Here is a 15,371-nt window from a genome sequence, read left to right as displayed (position 1 = left end):
AGAGCTACATCTGTTACTAAAGCTTTCACCTTCAGCTGCACCAAACTTGCAAGATTATGAGATTATTTATTATATATTATTCTATTATTATTATGTGTAGTGTCAGTTTGCACTAATGCCAGTCATGGCTGTTGTTACACTGCCTGACAGTCCTGTGAGCTGTGCCTGAGGTTTGTTTGCATGCATGTGTCAAAGTGCCCCAAACCATTTGATATCATGTCAGTACATCCTGTAGTGTCCCATAGTTTTCTAGCTATCTACCCACAGGATATACACTTGAACTGGCAGATGATATTGATAGGAAGTGTAGTCGAAATACAGTACACTATCAAGCATGCAATAGCTCTATAGAGGCTTAAAGTTCCCAGGTGGGTAATGCTAAATAATATCAATGCTTGATTATATTTTATGAAAATGACTGTCATATGATGGTAGAACTTCAAGAAGTCTAAAAGTCATGACTCACAGCTAAAGGTATTATTTTGCAAGCTAAAAAACCAACAACCTCTGTGTCCTCCTGACATCCTCACGGTGTCTGGCTTTGTAATTATGACTTAACAACTGTGAAATAGGAAGTTTATACAAGTGGATGAAGGCAGGAAGACAGGCAGGGACAATCAGCTGGATATTTTCCCATTTGGAGACCAATTATATCTGAATTCCCATTTGTCATGAGCACAGCAGCAGCAGCAGTAGGATTCTATTGGGAAAAACAAGCTTTGTGTAGCATTTGGCAACAGTCCCCTTGGGCTGAGATCTCACCCACTTGTTTATATACTGTATAATCTAATCTTGCTGTCTTTGATACCTGGTCAAATAAAATCATTAATTGGCAGTAGATGAACTCTACCTCCAACTCTCCCTCACAGTCAAATACACACAGATAAGGGAGGTAATTCATGCACAAGGTTGGGGGTTGTTTTTGCCAGTGTTGGGTCAATGGTCATTGCTTTGCACACACGTTTTGCCGGTCTCTCCTGTAAGCAGCAACAGCCTTTGTCTCGTTGGTGAAACGTTGGCAGATTCCACACTGTATTTGTTTCTCTGCTGTTTGGGCATCACCACTCACTTTCCCTCTGCGTCTGTCTCTCTTTTAAAAACTCTTTTTCAGTGTTGTTTTCTTACATAAGAGCTAAAGCCATGCATGGATGGCTAAGACAAGCCTGTAAAAACAGAGGAGAGATGCTGAAATTCTCCACATTCTTTTGTTTGTCTGTGAGTGTGTGTGTGATAGATATTTTCACTTTCATTTCAACATATGTTCCCAAGTACACTCAGCAATGACTTGCAGAGCATTTGCATTTCCTCTTGTATGTACCAGTAAAATATAGTCACTGCAGGGAGCTTTTAGGTTTCTGGGTTTGCTGACACACACACACACACACACACACAGTAATAGACCCTTGCTCGCTTTACACGCACACCAGGTCAGTCACCTGAGTTAGAGCCAATACAATTAAACATAATGACAATAATGAGATCAATTATATAATTGGCAACAATGTTCTTATTTCACTTGATTTCTCCTCCACAGGGAGGTCAGAGGTCAGAGTCACCTGCTGTACAGACAGACACTGTGTTCTGCTCAAGGACACTTCAGCAGAGTGGACATAGCCTACTTCATGTTTATGTGGGAGTTTGACTCTACGACTGAAAGCCCGTCTCCCCTACCCCGAGTGAATAAATCACTGATGCTACTGTCTGCATCTTTTTAAATGTACATTTGCAAACTGTAGATTTCAGTTTCATCTTAAGCTATATAGATTATAATTGCCATGAACTTTCCTCAACTTTCCTTAGATTCCTATATGAATGCTTGAATGATTTTGTTGTTATAACCCAATAATGTCTGAGGACAAAAAAATAAATAAACAAAAACATGACAGAATGACCTAGTACATTGCAGTAACTGTCAAAATCCCCTCATCTTGATACTTTACAGTTTAAAAGAGACAAGAAGAAAACAATATAGAGAGTTAAATATGGATTATAAATATGCCCAAATAATTGAATGCTTTACTGTGTATTTCTACAGGGACTTTGTGTGCTATTGAGGACACTACAGTTATGTTATCATTATTTTTTATTTATTTTTTATTCATTTATTTCTGTTCCTTGGAAGATACATATCAGTAATGGGAGATACTTTCTGGTGCTTAGAACATTTAGCCTATTTATTTATCTATTTATTTTAAATTACTCAAGCCTAATTTGTGGTGTCTTTATTAAACTCGTTATATATATATATATATATATATATATATACATGTATCTTTCTTTCATGGGTTTTTATTTATTTATTTTTTTTTTTTTTTTAGCTCTGCTGTACATGGTACTGTGCTTACATTTATCATGGGTTTATAGGGAGACAACTACTTACCTTGGACGGGGTTTACATGCTTGGCTTCACATGCTTTTACTCATAATTTCTATCAACGCCATTTAGCTACCTTTGGCTGTGTTTGGTTTTCTCAGTCAGAGGAAGTGGTGAACGTGTTTCCTGCCCTGTCTCCCCCCTCTAGAAACACACACACACATACACACACTGAGCCAGAGCTGAAGTGAATGCAGAGAGAGAGGAGGGGAAAGCAGAGCTCAAGCGAAAGAAGGTTTTAGCCAGCAGCGAGTGAAGAAAATGGCGATCATGCAGGACGAATTCCTCCCCTCGTAGATGCTGCAAACGCGCTGAATTTCTTTTAGCCTTACAGTCGGCTTTCCTTTCCACTCTGTTGCACTTTATACTTCAATGAGGTGAGGTTGATTTTACGGTGTTTTCTTAACAGAGGATCTTCTCTTTTGTCGAGCTAATGTACATAGAGAGTCAGAAGCAGGGAGACCGGGGGCTGGTGTAGATAAGTTGAACAGCCGCTGTTGTTTAGTTAGCCATGACTGATCTGTGCTAGCCAGCTAGCCTCCTGCTCATCTTACTTGGTGAGACGGCTCGGTTGCATTGCAGTTTGCAATAGTGTATGGAAAATGCATCGACTGACAAACCAGGGGATTGCGTTAGCCTGCAGACAACTTAACACTTCAAGACGTCTGTGACAGGCAAATACTTGTATTTGTCGGAAGCTTAACCTTGTGCTAACGCTAACTAGTACGAGCATTGGTTAACCTTAACGCTAGCTCGCCAGCTGTGCGTACATTTCTGTCAAGAATATTACGTATTTTGTAACATATCAATGTCTCATATATTTGTTTATCAGCAACCCAACATAGTTTGTGGATTCCTTGTACCCCCGTGTTTATTTAAAACCATAATTGCTACATTTAAAATAAGACCGGGTAGGCTAACTAGCTGCTTCGCAACGTTAGCTTTTAGCTAGCAGTAGCAGCCATGCTAATTTGACGACGTAGGTTGTTCGGTGGTGACTCCGACTGATTGCCCTGCTTTTTTATGACTTGCACATGGGACGCGGTGGTTCAAATATCATTAAACATCCAACACTTTGTTGGTGAAAGGTGGTAACAATGTAAATTTGGGGGTGAAATTGTTAACCTGCAGAGCTGTATTTCGATCAGAGCGTTTAACACCCTCTGTCGGCAGAGACGAGCAGCTGGTTAGCTCAACACCAGACCTCCGCTATGCTGGTTTTGCAGTCGTGTTCACCTAAGTTTTTACACTCGCCTGACGACGCTGCAAATGCGACTAAGCCACATAATGTTTTAATTGCAACGACTGGAATTAGATGCCATGTTAAGGTCACTGTTAGTCTTGGCTGTGGTGGAAAAAATACCAGGCTCGAGAGAAGCCATGTTGGTTAAGCTGTAAGTCAGGCAACAGCTGAGATAATGGCCGATCAGGACCAGATCTGTAACTCTGACCTACGCACACACATTCACTCTGTGTCTTTATCTGTAATTCTCAGACACACATTTTCTATTTACTTTCAAAGGCCTGCGCTTAAGGGGCCCTGGTCATGCTTTGCCGTATTATGTAGTTCAACCGGCATTTCCACATCGCAGAGTTGAAATATATAGTAATTGGTTTAGAGCCTCAGTGTTTGTTTGTGCATGCTTGTCCTTATGCAGATGGTGTGGGTGAGGTGCATGTTTTTTAACCTGTGCACCATGGCGGACTGATGTTTACCATTTGTGGTTTAGCATCTATCTGTGTAACCCTCTCACATGTTGTTTCTTACTATGGGTTAAGTCACAATAAACCAATAAAACTGTGTCACACCCAGAGGTTATCTTTTATGTGTAGTTGAGGTGTGTTTTAGTAAATGTCTTTGCTATCTGAGAGATTAACCTTCTTATCTCTTCGTTCTCTTTTAGAGATTCGGAATTGGAAGCTGTTGCCACCAAAGAAACTGAAGCATCTTAACAGGTGAGTGTGACAACATTAACACACACATACGTGCATGTTCAATTTAAGAGCAGGTGTACAAGTTTATATCGCCTTTCTAGCCACTTTTCTTTAGATCATAGCAGGACCTGTGTGTGTCTGTGTGCGGTGGGCTGCTAAAGGGGTGTGTGTGTGGGTCAGGGGGACACAGGATGGGCAGCTGCTGCTTATGCAAGCACATGCAGTTCCGTTTGAATTGAATTGGAGGGTCTGGGTTGGTCTAGGCCGTATTGTGCTGAGTAAGCTTTGCTGTTTTAAAATCACTAAATGAGAAGCCAGAGTCCTGATGTTTTGTGTGTGGAGAGGTGTTTGTGCAGCTCATTGTGTCCATACAGTTGGTCTACATGCACGCACACAATAGAGGCAGGGACCACAACTAGTCCATCACACTGCACTAAGAGTCGTGTTAAATGCGTTTTCTGTTTTTAAATCCAAAATCTGTTTATGAATCTTAGCTGTCATGCTCAATTTCCCTTTCCTTTTTATTATGATTGTGCTGTAATTATAGAGAGCTGGTGCATTGACTCGCTGCTCTTTGACAGTTCTCATCTCCAAAAGTGTCTGTTGTCGGCGTTGGGGTATGTTGTTCAAACAAGACATGTAAACCTTATCAACTGCCTTGTTTTAAACACTGGCTGGGTCCTGTGTCTGTTAAAATATATTTGCCGTGTTTCATTGTGTGAAGATATTGTTTCGCTAATGGCTTCATAAAGTATTCTATTGTGCTGGTTTGTTTGGAGTTTGTTGCTAAAGACAGATGATGTTTCACGTTTTCCCAGCATTGTAGCATATTTGCTGTGTGTGTGAAGTAATGTAAGGGGAAGTAATATTGATACCCTTAGATGTATAATAACGTGAATTGGTTTTCATGTAACAAGTCATATTTGCAGCTAAATCTCTGACTTACATTTAAATGATTTGCCGCACAGGGATCATGTTTCATCTGATCTTTTACATGAGCCTGAAATATGTTTTTCCTCTATAACTCAGCTTAACTCTGGGATGTGTTCATTTTCATTACGTAAATTGGATGGAAACTGTTTTTGTTCCATAAATAATACAGTGAGGCAATTCAATTTCAGTTTCAATTCATAGTTTTTGGGAAGTGGTTTTATGTTTTTTTTAAAAGCAGATGTCCTGTCCTGAAGTTTACGGCTAGCATTTTGTAAAAGGCAAACCACAGTATCATAAATTTGATATATTTATAGCATTTGTGGCAACAACGAGGATTACATACTTGTGGATGAAAACTGAATAAGAGCTCAACATTCCTCCTCTGAAGCCCTGTAGTTGTACATAAGCAAAACTAAATGGTGAGGGAGTTTCTAGACACAGCCTCACCATCCAGCTTGTTCACAGATAGTCACGGATCCAGTTTATTGGTTTGAGCCTGTTGAATTCGTAGTCATAACACAATGACAAAATAACGTGTAATTAGTTGTGACTAATGTTATTTCCTTTGACTTTGTAGAACAATGTGCTGTTTGGCTTCACTTTCAGTTTTGATTGTTGTCAGGCTCCATTCACCAAATTACAGTTCTCTAAACATGTTGTCATTCTTGTCGAAAAACATCAACTGTTGAATCTGTTGCGCTGTAAACTTACATAAAATGGCTCCATGCTTAAATAGCCAACTTGAGATTGTTGTGTTGAGAATTTAATACCGCAGTGCTATAAATTCCTAACGTCTTGCAGCATTGCTACATTGGTTGGGGATCAGGTAGTTGACCATTGCCCCTCTGAGCAGTAAAGCCACACCTGCAGGTGGTCATGAGACTGGAACAAGCAAGGAGCTGGAATGGAGCATTTGATACCATTGACCTGTGCAGGCTCAAAACAGGATGCAAGCCACAGAAAGCCAATTTTACGTGAACAAATCATTTAAGCGGTGTGGATGGACAGTTGTGTCTTTGACTTTGAATTTATTTGAATCAAATTAGTGTAGCTGAGATTGTGAGGCAGAAGTGTTGAGTACAAAAGTTTGACCATAATTCCATTTAATCAGTGGTATAATGGTTTTGGATTTAAACATGTAATACAAATTTCTGCAATCCATGGAGTCACAGTTGGATTGATGCCACATATCCACTTATTGTAAAAATGAAAAACAATTTGTAATTTTTGCACTTTCCTTAACAAAATTTTGTGTAATGGCTTACTATGGTTGTCATATGTCATAGCTTCGTCTTTTTGAAAAACCACCCAGTTATAGTGAAATATCTTTAACTGTGTACATATTTGAAGTAAACTGAATTTGCCATATACCACAATTCCTTTGATCTTGACTTCAGTTGTGTAAAAAAAAAAAAAAAAAAAAATTGTAAACCTGTAAAACACCTTGCTGCAGGAAATACTTTGATTCACAACTTGTCCCACCCTCCTCTGCCAGCATCAAAATTAAAGAGCTTTTTTCTGCCAGAAATATTATATTACCTTTCTTAAGTTACCATGACCTGAAATGAACTGGCCTGATCTTGACTTCTCGGCTGAAACGACAGGTTTAATACAGCCAGACTGGAAATGGCACATCTTGCAATGTCAGCCTCTTTGAGCCCTCCCTGTTGGGCTGCTTGTGATGAAGAGATACCCGCTGTCATTCACTAATTGAGTGATGGCTTTCCTGAACGGAGCCTCCAATGTCTGTCCTCTGTGAGAACATGCTAATGCAAATTGATGCAAATGATGTGGCGTTGTACATGCAAATTAGCCACGCGACTACCCCTCCGGTTTTGGTTCTTCGGGGACAGAGAACCCGTTGAGAGTGTGTTTAGATGCTCCTGTCTATCGGGTTATGTTTGGGTGTATGTCTGGTGTGTTTGTCTGAAAATGGCTACTTCCACGAGGCTACAAATGCAATCAATACTCTGTCTTCTATAAATTCAACAGTCTTTGCTGGCTTCACTGCATGACTCACTGCTGGGGGCGAAAATAATCTTGAAGGGTTTAAGAATGCAATAGTGTTAAGTCTCAGACTTCTGATCTCTACCACCTCAAAAATCCAAATATAGTTTGATTATTTTTAAAGTGTTTCAGCTTTATTTGATAACAGGCAGAAAAGGAGTCAGAAAAAAGGCAAGTGGGAGACAAAAAAAAATCTGTCTACGCTATGAATCTCACAAGGGCAGAAGTAGCTTTAAACTGTATGTAGCAATATTCCCTCAAGTTAAAAGGGAAATTCCGGGCAAAATAATGAACATAGAGATGGATTAATAAACATTTTTTCATATGACCCAGTTCAAATGTGCTCTCAACAATTATAATGTTGTCACTAGTGACCTTTTACAACTATGTTCCTCCTCTTTCATCTTTCTGCTGCTCTTTATCCCTTTCAGCCCTCCCTCTGTCTCAAGATGGAAAAACCAAAAAGCACAGGCTTAATAGTGGAATCAACTGTCCAGATTGTTATTTTATCCACTTTAAACACAACAAAGACCATATTTAGAGAGAAGATATTTTTGGAAAGCGATGCCTCTACTGCAGTCTGGTGATGTTGTGTATGTTACAGTGAAAATGGCAGCCCTTTTTTCTGTTTATTGTAGAGTGAAGCAACACAATCAAAGTAGCATTAAAATGTATTTTGTGGCAACTTGGACAGAAATCTATCCTCTCAGTATCATTTCACATCTTCAGTTTCATTCACAACGCCCATGAAAATAATAGCAGTGAACCTTGTAATTGCAGTTTTGTACATGCTGAACTTATTGCAGAGACTCTTCTTCACAAGTACCTGTAGTCATGCAACAGGGGAAGACAATTATATCTTCCTGCCTGATTTAATGAGTCTGTTGTAATGGACTCATTAATGAACAGTAACAGTAATCACGTATGTACCAAAAGCCACAATTATTACATGTTTTGAATTATTGCAGATGAAGTATGAACTATAAATTCTAGTTCGAAATCATACATCCATGAGTTTTCAGGCTTATAAGATGGCAAGACTCTTCACAGCGCTTTAGAATACTATGAGATGGGATTTTACAACTTGGCATAAAAATGTAAACTGAAAATTTTATTTTCTGTGTCCAGTCTCTTTAATTTTTTCAGTTAGGATTTGCATTTTCTCTGTGTGTTGTCCTTTGTAAAAGAAAAAATATTGAACATCTTTGGATTTTGGAGTGTTGGTCAGACAAAACAAGCAATATGTAGGTGCCACCTTTATGGTCGGGGAACCTTTTCACTATTTTAGAACATTTTATAGACTAAACATTTATTTAATAGGCAGATCAATTGATAATGTAATGATGCTAAGTTAGTTGCACCCCTAAAATTTTCAAACTATGGCAGTGGATAAAAAGACTTTGCACATCATCTTTTTCGGCCAAAAATTATATATATATAAAAAAAAGAAATCTTTTAAAAAGATTATTAAGCAAAAAAAATCTTCAATTTTAATAGCGGATAGTTATTGTCAGCCGTTAAGTGCAATGTATGGTCTTGGATTGAATTTGGTTTAAATGTTTTTTGCTTTCAGCACAATCCTGACTAGAATAGATAAAACAAACCATAAACATATTTGGAGTCGCAACTTTGATTTTCTTTTTTCTGTCTTTCCCTCCTGCTGTTCTGACTGCCTTGGTCTTCTTTATTCCCTCTTTTGCTTTTGGTGACGGGAGGTGTCCCCCTCCCTCTGTCAGCTGTGGCTGTCGGGGGATGGGCAATTGTTGGTCCATTCATAAACAGATGCTGTCCATGGTGTGTATGTGTGCTCTCCAGGAGGGCCCCCACCATGCTCTGTTGGTGTTGTTGTTGTTGAACCCAGAGCCATCTGCTGAAGCACTTGATGGTTGGAAAGGAGTGGAGGAAGGAGATGGGGGAAGTGTGGGAACAGAAGGAGAAGGGTGGTAGCAAAAAAAAGATTGTAACTCTGTTTGCATTTATGGTTTGTTTATAACAGATTAAGGCAAAAATCCTATCCAATCTGTCATTTATACACATTTACCAGTTTAGTTTAGGGAAATTTAAGCCTTTTTTGTGTGGGAATTAAAAATGCAGTCACAGTTCATTCACTGGTCATTTTCAAACTTTAGTTCCTCAGAGACTGTAATTCCACACATAACACTAAAGCTCAAACTTCAGCATGTAGTAAAGATGTGTGTGTGTATGTATGTATGTGTGTGTGTGTGTGTATATATATATATGAGACCCCTTTCTCTCATAAAAATGTCCTATAGCACAGCTACAGTATTAGCTCTGATCACTGCTACTCACAGCAGCTCAGTGCTGTTTGTAAGATATGTAACTCTAAATTATACTGAAATGTGCCTCTGACACTTACTAGACAAACCAGATGTGGTGGTTTCTTTCAGGCCAGGACATGGTAAAAGATTTGTTTGTTTTCATTTATTTTTACAGAGACAATGCACATTGATCGACATCACTGTAAATGTACCAGTGGCTAATTTTCTGCTTTTGTTGTCCCCTGGCCAGTTACGAAATTATCCATTAGATTTAACTGATGTCAGTGAGTTGGTACGCTCTTGAGGGGATGCCTCTGCCTGTTAGACAGTAATTGAGCACAATAAGTTTTTGTTAAACAAAATAATTCTTAGTTGCTGAATATTTTGGATCTTAGTTTTTTGAATGCAGTAATTGTTTCCATCCTACAGAACATATTTTTGCTTTTGCAGAATCTTGCATAATCATCTTGTCTTTGATTGATACTGAAAGAACATTGCCACTGTGCAACTATCAAATGAAAACAGTGGCAGATAGTTAAACATTTAATGTTGCAGCCGTGGTGACTGTCTAAGTTGTTTCAACATCTCTGTGCGTCTGTCTGTTTATAGCTAAGGTACGTGCTGTGCTGTAATCCCATTATCGGATTAGACTTTCTCCTGCAGGCTAAGTTGCACACCCACCGGGACCAGTACAGCTAAACTTAACACTCAGTCAGGGAGAAGCTACAGTCTGATTATTAACTAATAAGACACTAATTGGAAGACTTTTCTTTTTGGCAACAGAAAGAGATCAGCCAAGAGCAATGAAGATGTTTTATTACAAATGTCTGAGTGTAATAGTTTTTCTATTCTGAGTCCACCTGTTTTCTCTTCTAAGTTGCTTGTTTTGTCTGATCAACAATCCAAATATCAAAATTACTCACCTTAGACTTTGGAAGACTCAAAATCAGTTAATCTTTGCATAATAATAAATTACTTGAGCAATTTGTAAATTAGAAGAATAGCTGTCTAACTTGGATTTCACAAAAAAAATTCTGGTGAAATGAAGCACTACTTGATGTTAAGACAGTGGATGGGAAAGAAATTTTGTGATTTAAAAAATCATGAAGTGAGACAGTATGGCAGCCATCTCAAAATTTTCTTGACATGTGTAGAATGAAGTTTTTCTGTACTCCGCTTAAACCCTGTTGCTTATCCTACTCTCGTCTCCAGTAAGTAAATGATGGAGTCTGCATGAGAAAAAGAGTCAATCTAGTGATGGTTGTGCAGATGTGTCTGCATGTTGACTCAACATGAAACATATTGCTGGATGCGGTTGGCACGCTTCATCTGCCATGTCAAATTTTCCATACTGAATATATTAATCTTTTGTTTGGATGGCAACCAGCTCCCTCATTTCAGTGCATCCACTGTCAACTTCAGTTCAGATAGGTTTTAAAGGTTAGATTTATCAGATTGGCTTGTCAGTTTTTTAAGTTTTATCATGCCACATTAAACATAAAATATAATAATGGATACAGTGCAAGTAACGGTGTCTCCTGTTCTCCTCCACAGGGATCACACCCATAGAGGGAAGAACAGTGGATGGAAGAGAGAGAAAGACGGAGAGTGTGAAGAGGAAGGAGGATAAGAAGATACAGGACTGGACAAAAGGTTAGAGAAGGTGTCGGATAGTTGTTTGTGCGCAAAACACAAAATTCAACAGCTCATTTTGGTCACTTTAAAAGTTGGAGTCATTTATTTTGACAACAGAATTTAGCAAAATCATAAATCCTGTGTGAGGACTTTTCTTCATTAGTTATTTATCAGCATCTGCTTCACCATTTTCCGTTTGCCTTGAACTGAACCGTTAATCCACAATAAGCAATGTGTCACTAGAACAGCAAGGTCCAGCTCCCATAGTGTTCAATAGGCCCATTTTGCCAACCGCCAAATGCAATTTTGCACAGTAAGCAAGGATATGATTAATATTGCATATCAACAGAATTGTACTCTGGGTAGTAAAAACTGAACAGTGCTTAAGCTTAAAATAGTTTCATAACCCTCAGTGCTGCAGTTTAGTGTAGAGACATGAATCTGGCAATACATGATAGGAATTGGTTCAGTATAAAAATAACCAGAGCAGAAAATCCACAAACTGCTTGGCTCACAACATCAGAAACCAACACTCGCATTAACTAATATAAGACTATTTATTCACTTAAGCTATGAAACCGTCAGGAGTTTTAAAATATCAAAATGTTTATTTTTCCAAAAGCTTTTCCTCCCTGCATGGTCTGGGTCCTATCCCTGTTTTTCTGTCCCAGTAATGCATTGTGCTTTGCTCTGACAATGCTGGAGTACTTTGCCATGTGACGTAGTAGCGTTTTCCATTTGAATTGCTGTTACAGTTTCCATTGAGTCCTGTGTGTACGAGCCTACTACTGTTACAGCTGAAACTACTGTCATGGCTAGTTGAGGCAGGAAGTCTGATAGTGTATATCTCTGACCTTGAGTGTGTCTTTTGAGTTTCAATTGCTCTCTCAGTCTCACTTTTTGTCCTCACTCCTCCGCTGTGTCTCTAGCTCTGTCTCTCCTTCTGACTGTATTGTTACATGTGGTGATTTGTCTCTGTACTAACAGACGAGTTGAGAGTTTAGGTCTCTGTAGTACCAGAGTGTGAACTGGCACAGCCATTTATTGTCATGGAAGCTCTTCCCCCAGATAATGGTTATACAGTAACAAGACTGTAATCATTATACTGCTGAAAGGCTCAGTGTCCATACTTACTTACTATAGTGCAAGTCTATAGACTAATTTGCTTTCAGTTCTCAGAAGCTCTGTAGCATTCATGATCAGTTAACTTTGGACTTGAATCCAGCAGGAACGTGACAATTTTTAATCTTGTTTTTTTTTTTTTTTTTTTTTCATCACACTGATTAGTAGAACTGCACTGACAAGTTGTTTTAGTAAATTGACAGAAAATTAATCTTCACCACTATGGATTCATTTTAAATTTTTCAACCTAAAATGCCAAATAAGCTCTGGTTCCAGTTTAGTAAACTGTGATTACTTTTTGGATTCGTTACTATAAAATAAGCAGCAGATTAATTGAAATGAAAATGAAAATAATTGTTAGTTGTGGCCTTACATGTAAAGAAAAATGTAAACTTATGCTAGTACAGTGTTATAATTGATAATTGTCAGGATTAAACCTGGTTGACGGAACCCCCAGTCATTTCACAATAAGAGAAAATAACCCATAACCACTTAACGCTTGTTTTCCACCTTGTGACTGATAAGAGTAGAAGTCCTGTAAGCTTGAAATAGTTTCACAACCCTCACTGCTGCAGTTTAGTGTAGAGACATGAATCTGGCAATACATAACAATTGGCGTAGCATAAAATAGCGAAGCATGGTTGACTCCCAGAAGACTGAAGAAAACCCACTTGCTGCCGGGCTCAAACCAGCATCTTTAAAGCAAAAAAACAACTAATTTTAAACTATTTGTAGAGGAGACAAAAGTTTCTGAGCATGCCTGGTGGCAAACACTACCAACCTGGGTGTGGGTGGACTGGTGAGTGTAAAGTCAAATGGATGACTGAATAATGGACAAATCAGCTAATGAGTCATAAGCAAAACCTGATGCCTGTACTTTTGTGCAGATTGCCCTCAGTTTGAGTTTGGATTGTGTGTTGGTGCCCCTCCAAACCCCTCCCAAAGTTGATGCGACATTGCTGGACCATATGATGAACGTGCTTATCTGCTCCTGAACACATTTGCAGTGTACATGTAATCTTGGGCAGTGCATACTGTTTTGAAAGTGAGGCAGACATGTGCAACACAGTCACCCCCGTGAATTGCACCTCTTGGTAACACTTCACGCACGCTCTTCAGTCGTCGTTGATCTCACATGAAAGCAGGAAAGATACAGACTGCCTATTTTCACTCCCAGGGTTCTCCACAGCTTTACGTGTTTGAGAGAAACACTGGCATGTGCTTCTTGCACTGATGTCAACTTGGTCGGACAAGCCCAGAGGAACTGAGTGTGTTTAGGAATGTTGCCATGACAGCAAGGTCTTCCCTAACTTTACTGGTTACATCAGCTCTAGAAAATACATTTCAGAGGGGTTGCTCTGAGAAAGAATAAATTAAACAAAGTTTAAAGGTAATCAAATTAAATATCTAATATTTTTAAAATCTGTAATAAATATACAAACATGTCTGTAAGCATCAGGGGTATTTGACAAGGTGCGTGTGTTGAAGCTGGAGCAGATTTTCAAACACAGCACTACAGAGGTGGGATGAAAAGATGAGGAAACATATCCACGTATGAGAAGTGTTTGCTCCAGCGCAATATTTATGACACATACAGTAGTTGGTATGTGTCTCTTCACCCACCTTTTTCTCACAATGCAAGTGTGCTTTGATTAATGTGACGGATGAAATCCATTTTATACCCAGACTAACTGTACAGCCAAATCCATATAATGGTGCATATCTGAACCTGTTTGTTTTCTATACCTGTTATACCGCCTGCCCTTGGTGCAACCTTTTTTTTTTTTTCATTTTCTACATTAAGGTTTCTTGCTGAAGGCCTGTTGTGTTTTACTCCCATGCAAATGATTTAAAAGACTTTGTCAGCTTTGGGCAACAAAAGCATGATGCTTCAAATAGATTTTGCAGTTGCATAGCAACAGCAGGACATGTTTAGAGTGCCTGTAGCTAAAAACAATGTTCAATTGCATCCAGAGTGTTTTAGACAGTCGAGTCAATCAGTGCAAAACTTGTACAATGAATTGCTTGTCCGTTTGTTAACCTTTCGACTGTGAGTGTATGGCCTATCCGGTAATTGTTTGGTATCAATTTCTAAACATAGAACAGTCGTCTAAAACAAGACCCAATTTAAGCATATATTTATAATGTGTACCGTTGTGGAAATGACATATGTGAGAAAAGAAATGCCAGAGATTTTGAGAATAAGAAACATAGACCTTTTGAGGGGCCCCTATGGTGAAGTGATGTCGTAAACATTTAAAACCCATTAAACATCTCACTTTAACTCATCACAGGATAACATTTTGATTATGTGTTTACTGCTTTTTGAATTTATTAAAGCACACCTGCTATTTAGCAGTACAGAAAGTTACACAGTTCCTCAAGACTCTCAAGTAGCCTCAATTGTCCAAACAGATATACCTGTATTTAAAACAGGTTTTCTCCTTGAACAGATGCTCTCAAAAACAACCTCTTATGTCTGTTTGGATGTATCTTGGTTTAAATCCACTTCTGTTCTACTTCTACTCTCCATGTTAGTTTATGTAAGTGTTAAGGTAGAAAACAAAGCCAAAACCCTTCATTGGTTAATTCTGTTGTTCCTTTACCACTGTTCAAGGATTCAGTATGTTGGCTGCTTTACCTCACGCTCTTTAGTTCCTTTGCTTCTTACTCTGTTAAAGGGGGAGTACACAATGTACTGCGTTTATGTGCTGCTGACTTCAGGAAGTTGACCTCTTTGGTTTTTATACATGTTAGAAGCTGCAGTTGCATTCCTCTTACATCAACCTCAATGACAGGCTCTCTTGCCTCTGCCTCTTTCCCTCCTTTATCACATTCCACTTCTCTCTCACTCTGTCTACTCTCTTCCCTCCTCCTTACCTTGGTATCCTCTGTTTTTTTTTTTTTTTCTTTTGCATATTTCTCTTCCCCTCAGCTGCACCCTGTTTGTGTCTTGTCCCTATATTCCCTCTCCCCCCCCACCCCAACCCTCTCTGTCTGTAAGATGATAGCAGCAGTCGAGCTGCTGCCAACTCCAGGGGCCCTCATGAAAGCCGTTCTCTGATGGAAGCAGGGGAAAGAGGAAC

At 39.0% G+C, this 15,371-nt stretch overlaps 2 long non-coding RNA genes across 2 annotated transcripts; one reads left to right on the top strand and one right to left on the bottom strand.

The window, feature by feature from the left end:
• Window positions 1-2,605: 2,605 nt before the first annotated feature.
• On the top strand, window positions 2,606-7,741 carry LOC111230255. The gene is made up of 3 exons (XR_002665431.1): window positions 2,606-2,751; window positions 4,279-4,330; window positions 7,681-7,741. It is a non-coding gene; the product is annotated as an uncharacterized LOC111230255 (long non-coding RNA).
• Window positions 7,742-7,798: 57 nt separating this feature from the next.
• On the bottom strand, window positions 7,799-13,164 carry LOC111230254. The gene is made up of 2 exons (XR_002665430.1): window positions 13,067-13,164; window positions 7,799-9,127 (listed from the first exon to the last, which is right to left on the bottom strand). It is a non-coding gene; the product is annotated as an uncharacterized LOC111230254 (long non-coding RNA).
• Window positions 13,165-15,371: the final 2,207 nt, after the last annotated feature.

Source organism: Seriola dumerili, unplaced genomic scaffold (genome assembly GCF_002260705.1).
Source record: "Seriola dumerili isolate Sdu_G_001 unplaced genomic scaffold, Sdu_1.0 BDQW01000260.1, whole genome shotgun sequence".
Taxonomy (NCBI): Eukaryota; Metazoa; Chordata; class Actinopteri; order Carangiformes; family Carangidae; genus Seriola; species Seriola dumerili.
Note: the sequence above shows the minus strand (reverse complement) of the source record. Positions and strands in the feature narration are given on the sequence as shown.